The sequence below is a fragment of the Tenrec ecaudatus genome, chromosome X (genome assembly GCF_050624435.1).
Source record: "Tenrec ecaudatus isolate mTenEca1 chromosome X, mTenEca1.hap1, whole genome shotgun sequence".
NCBI classification, from domain to species: Eukaryota; Metazoa; Chordata; class Mammalia; order Afrosoricida; family Tenrecidae; genus Tenrec; species Tenrec ecaudatus.
Window position 1 is genome coordinate 56196642 of NC_134548.1, and position 6035 is coordinate 56202676.

The 6035-nt window shown below is 44.2% G+C and overlaps 1 pseudogene; it reads right to left on the reverse strand.

Annotated features, from left to right (window-relative positions):
- Positions 1–5176: 5176 nt before the first annotated feature.
- Positions 5177–5763, reverse strand: LOC142433895 (ferritin light chain-like; annotated as a pseudogene).
- Between the last annotated feature and the right edge of the window lie 272 nt (positions 5764–6035).

The window sequence follows — 6035 nt, forward strand, 5'->3', positions numbered from 1 at the left end:
AAAATAAGGACAAAAAGTGTGGATGTGCAGAGAAAATAAGAAGATAAAAGAGACAAAGATGTGACTTGGTGTGGTCCTGTACACTCAGAGGTGAAAAAAAGTTCTTGTTTGTGTGTATGTACCTGAATCTATAGACATGCCTTTAAAAAAAACCTGGAAGAGATGTGTATTATCAGGAGGGTGACACTGCACCAGAATAGGAAGTGGGACAAAATTAGGGGGGTGGGGAGAGTGTATTGTAATAGATCAAATGTATAAAAACCAAATAAACCACTTTGTGGGTGGGAATTCTTATTCCTTTGGTAGTATTATTGTGGGTATGCATCTGCTGCATGCGGCTGGAGTTGGGGCAAGTGGAGGGAAGAGCACCAGAGAAGAAAGAAAGCTAAAAGGAGGGGGAAATGTTGGAAAATTTTGCTTGAGTACTGAGAATACTGGCATCAAGCTTCAAGTAGTCTGCTATCAATGCAGGGCCCTCAGAGACCAGTGTAAGTAAGCAGTTTGGCTGGCAAGGTTGCCTCAGGGACTGAGAGAGTTTTGCTATGCCAGGGAGTTGAGGGGGCAGACGGTGCACAAAAGTGGCTTCTGCCACTGTTTAATGGTAGAGAGGAATCTTTCAGCAAGTGTTGCCGGTCTCCCATTTTAAGAAATTTTGTACTATTTAATTTTTACAAAAATGTTATTGGCATATAATTCACATATCATACAATTCAATAATTCAATTACATTAAAAAGGATTATAGAATCATCATAACAGTCCATTTGAGAACATTTTCTTTTATCTTGTATTCATTGTTATTAGCTCCCCATTTCTCCCCAATCTCCCCTACCAATCCCCACAAGAAACCGTTAATCCTGTTAGTTTCTATAGATTTTCCTATCTTTGATTTCTTTCTTAAAAAGAATTAATTAATTAATTAAAAATACTTTTATTGGGGGCCCTTACATCTCTGATCACAATCCATACTTTTCTCCAATGTGTCAAGTACATTTGCACATATGCCACCATCATCATTTTCAAAGCATTCTTGTCCCACTTAAGCCCCAGATATCAACTCCCTATTTCTTTCCCCTTCCTCCCTCTCCCACCCTTCCTCATGAATCCTTGATAAGTTATTTTTTCCATATCTTACATTGTGCTCTGTCACCCTTCACCCACTTTTCCATTATTTGTCTCCCTGGGAAGGGGTTACCGGTTGATCCTTGTGATTGATTCTCCCTTTATCCCCCCAACTCTCCTCCATCCTCTTGGTATTCTTACTCTCCTTGTTGGCCCTGAGGGGTTTACATATCCTGGATTCCCTGTATTGTGGGCTCGTATCTGTAGCAGTGTGCATGGTCTGGTCTAATCTGATTTTTAAGGTAGAATTGAGGTCATGATAGTAGGGTGAAGGAAGCGCCAAAGAGTTAGAGGAAAGTTGTATGTTTCATCGGTGCTATACTGCACCCTGATGGGATCATCTCTTCCCTGTGATCCCTCTGTGAGGGCATGTACAATTGTGTACAGATGGGCATTGGGTTGCCACTCCATGCCCCCCCACCCATTCATAGTGGGTATGGTTTTATTCTGGGTCTTAGATGCCTGTTACCTGATCCCATTGACACCTCATGATCACACAGGCTGGTATGTTTTTTCCATGTGGGCTTTGTTGCTTCTGAGCTAGATGACTGCTTGTTTATCTTCAAGCATTTAAGGCCCCATATGCTATATCTTTTGATAGCCGGGCATCATCAGCTTTCTTCACCACATTTTTTTATGAACCCATTTTGTCTTCAGCAATCGTATCGGGTAGGTGAGCATCACAGAATGCTGGATTGTTAGAATAAAGTGTTCTTCTGTTAAGGGAGTACTTGAGTTGAGGTCCAATGTCCATCTGCAGCTTTAATTCTTAACATATAGATATGGATATAGTTCTATTCCCCTCCCATTATATATGTATTTACATATGTACATGTCTATATTTAGGCCTCTATAAATGCCCTTTGCCTCCTTTCTTTCCTCTATTTCCTTTTAATTTCTTCTTGTCCCATCATCATGTTCGGCCTTCATTCGGGTTTAATAATTCCTCACTGCTACATTGCCCTTGATTGAGCTCCACTAAGCAGCCTATGACCTTCTTTCCATTGATTTTAGTTCACTGTTGTTCCCTTGCCCATGGGTTGGTCCTTTCTCCCACTTCCCCTTCTCCTGTATTCCTCTGGAACTATTGGTCCCGTTCTTTTCATCTCTGAATTATTTAGACACACAGCTAGACATGCAGGTACATTAATAAATGCAAAACCAGGGAAAGCCAAATAAAACAACAAAGGAAGTCAAAACCAACAAAACAATGACAACTGCAGTAAAATACAAACACAAAATAACACTAACAAAAAGAGAGCCACTGACAAAAATGGGAAAGCCTATAAATAGTTCAAGGTCTTTTTGTTGGGCTTTATAAGTGTTTTCCAGTCGAGTCTGATGGGGTGTCACACTCTGTCTCCCAAGCCTATTTTTGGTATTCCCCGGGGGTTTCATCACTCTGCCCCCCCTGCTGCTGTGCTGCATGCCCTCAGTGCCTCGCCCCAGTGTGATGGGGCCAGACCGTGCACTTTTCCTGCACTGTGTCTCCAGTGCTGTCTCCCATAACCGACACGGTTCAGTGAGGGACACCGTGTCCTGTGGTGGGGCCGGCCCTAAGGTCCTCCCCGTGTGTTGTCTGCTCCAGGGAGTAACATTGACCTCAGGGCTTGGTAGGCCAGGTGTGCTCTCTTCCCTCTCCATCCCTTTGCGTTTCTCCTGTGTGCTCTAATCTTACGCATCCCTCTCCCCAAGCTGTAGCCCCAGTGCTGTCCTCTGAAGTGCATTCTTCTGGCGGGGGGGGGGGGGAGGGCAGGGGGAACGGTTGTCAACATAGTCAGGATCTGGGCGGCCCCGCGAGCCTCTCTATTGGTTCCCTAGTACATGCCGGTATGTTGCATTCACATCTTGACTTGTCCAGTTGGAGCTTGGTCTCTCTCTCCTGTGGAGATATAAGCAATATCCTCCCCTTGGGTGGATTAGTGCCCTTCCCACCACCCCCATGTCTTTTTTCCCTTTCTTTCTTTCCCCTTCTTATTTAGTTGGCTGTTGTATGTGTTCCTGGATTGGGTTTGGCCCCTGCCATAGTTGCTGGACCTCACACCAGGGATGAATGTATATCTATCTTTAATTTCTTAAGCAGAAAAACAAAACAAGAACAACAAAAAAATAACATGATAAAACAAAAATCTCAATTGAGAAGAAAGCAAAAATATTAAAAAAAAACTATAACACATTTAAATGAGTCAAAAAGGAGATCAAATGATAAGGTGTTTAACTACATCTACCATAACAACTGCAATATTTTCTGTCTGATAACAAGACTATTCACATCCCACAACTATGGTCAGAGAAGATTCACCAGAAGCTTAATTCATGTGTGGGTCCTGCAATGGGGTTTTGGGCTTCCAGTGTCACCCATCGCTCTCTGCAAACTAGGTGTTCATACATTAATCTCGGATACCATGACTTCCTTCAGATTTTAATTTTATTATTCACAATCCTTGGGTCACATAGGCTGATGTACTTCTTCCTTGTGGATCTAGCTAGTACCTCACTTACATGGCTGCTTGTTTGAAGATAAGCCTTTATGGCCCCAGACTCTATTCTTTCTGATAATCAGGTACCATCTAGTTTCTTCACCACACTTCACAATAATACCAGTATCTTCAGTGATCTCTTCATGAGGACAGTTATAAAGTACCATGTCATGAGACATAATTGTTCTTAAATTGGAACTAGAATAACTGCAAGCCCTCAATCTATTCATATATCTGTGGTTCACATATATCTCTGGTATTATTTTATGGTAGAGAACATTATCAATCATATTCTTTGGACATAAGATAATCCTATTAATAGTGTCATTAAATTAGCCAATAATGTAGAATTTAAAACACTGTTGAGACAAGGATATAATACCCATATAGGCCAGCTATGGATCATAATCCATGAATTGTTGAATTATACAGATGAAACTCTTAGGTGACTGAACACTGTTCACACGAATAATAGTGGTTGGTGATAGGGCAAATGTTTCAGTAACATCCATTCACAAAGGCAGAACTATGCCTACCAGATTTATATGTGTCATAATAAAGGAGGGAATATTGAATATACAATAATCTTGGGCCACCATTCATTGGGCACCCTCAAGGCAAGATATCGGGACCAGGTCCAACGACTGCCAATTCTATAACCTTGGGAAAGCAGGCATCTGCTTCTTCTCACACTAGGGACTTTCAGCTTAAGTCTAGGGTTACAGATGAGTTTGAGATAAAGTCCAGTTCATTTCATAAGGTTTCCACAGTGAGTTCTTCTGGTATGACCTATGGAAGATGTTGTGATGCTCAAAAGAACAGTCTAAAGTCCTAGTTGTCTATAGCACATGGTCTGAATCACCATGGTCTGGAGAGAAACTAGGTCAAAAGTGTTCAATTAGGAACATAGTACCGGACGTATTCTCCCCTTGAGTCCTATATAAGTATTGTTAAGCATTTTTCCTTTTATTTTCTTATTACAACAAAAATCTAATCATCTTTTAAGAGACATAGATGGCCCTCCTCCTCTATGTTGACTTGACTTTCCAGTAATGTTTGCTTATCCCTCTTATAATGGCACCTTTTGATTTGGGAGGATCTTAGCACAATTTTGTATGATAACAACTGAAAGGTCTTTGCTCTCCCCCATCTTGAAACGGTGAAGCAAGCTGAAGGAAGGTCTCCTCTGTCAAAATGGGTTTTAAGGTGTACATGTAGAGGGGGCGAGCTATGGTTCGTGGACATTAAGTAGGTTCTTTACCTTGTTGCCAGGGAGACTGGATTAGAAGATTATATGACCTGGCAGCAGAAGTCTGCCTTCATCTTGGTAATTAGCCTTATAGTAGTGTAACTCATACAGTAATTGCCACTTTATGATTAAGTAGCTTCACTAAGCATAATCATTTTCAGGTCATTGCATATCATGAGGCCTTTCATGGTTTCATCATTTTTTTTTTTTGCTGCTGCAAAAGGAAGCTTTATTGTTTCCATTTGGTCCCCAGCTGGGGGGAGGGGCTCCAGGGCGGTGGCCCTGCGGACGGGTTCAGGCAGAGGGGCTAAGGGCGGCCATGGGGAGGCAGAGGGCCCCTGGCAGGTGGCTTGGCGCCGCAGGCTCCTAGTCTTCTTTGAGAGTGAGTCTCTCGAAGAGATCCTTGCCCAGGCTGTCCTGGGGGCTGGCCACCCTGCGGAGGTGGGTCAGGTGGCCGCCCATCTTCTTGAGGAGTTTCACCTCCTTGTCCAGGAAGTGGTTCTCCAGAAAGTCACAGAGATGAGGGTCGGTGTGAGTGGACCCCACGGCATGCAGGTCCAGAAGAGCCTGGTTGAGTTTTTTCTCCAGGGCTAGGGCAGCTTCCATGGTGTTCAGGGTTCAACCCCACTCATCTTGAGACGGCTTCTGCACATCCTGGGAGAGGGCTCGGCCGCTGCGCTGGTTCTGCAGCTTCAAGAGACGCTCGGCCCCCTCGCGCTTCTCCTTCGCCAGCTCGTGGAAGAAGTGCCCCACGCCTTCCAAGGCCACATCGTCGCGGTCGAAAAAGAAGCCCAGAGAGAGGTAGGTGTAAGAGGCCTGCAGGTGCAGGTTGACCAGACGGTTGACGCCGGCCTCCGCGTCGGCGGAATAATTCTGACGAATCTGAGAGCTCATGATGCGTCGGTTTGGAGGTCACCGCACGCCAAATAAAAGTGTCCGCTGATCCCAAGAGGAGGGGCTGGCCGAGAAGCTGGTCCCCAAGTTACTTCCGGAAAGAAACCTGTTGCGTGGCGGAGGGTTGGCGGCAGGGAGTCCCCGGACCTGATCCGTTCAAACACTGTTGAAGCAAGACACAGATCCTCGGGACCTCCGGGCGAGCTTAGCCGGTTTCATCATTTTTTAAAAGGATGCATAGTATTCCATGGTGTGTGTACTAGAGTTACTTTATCCACTTTTCTCCTGATGG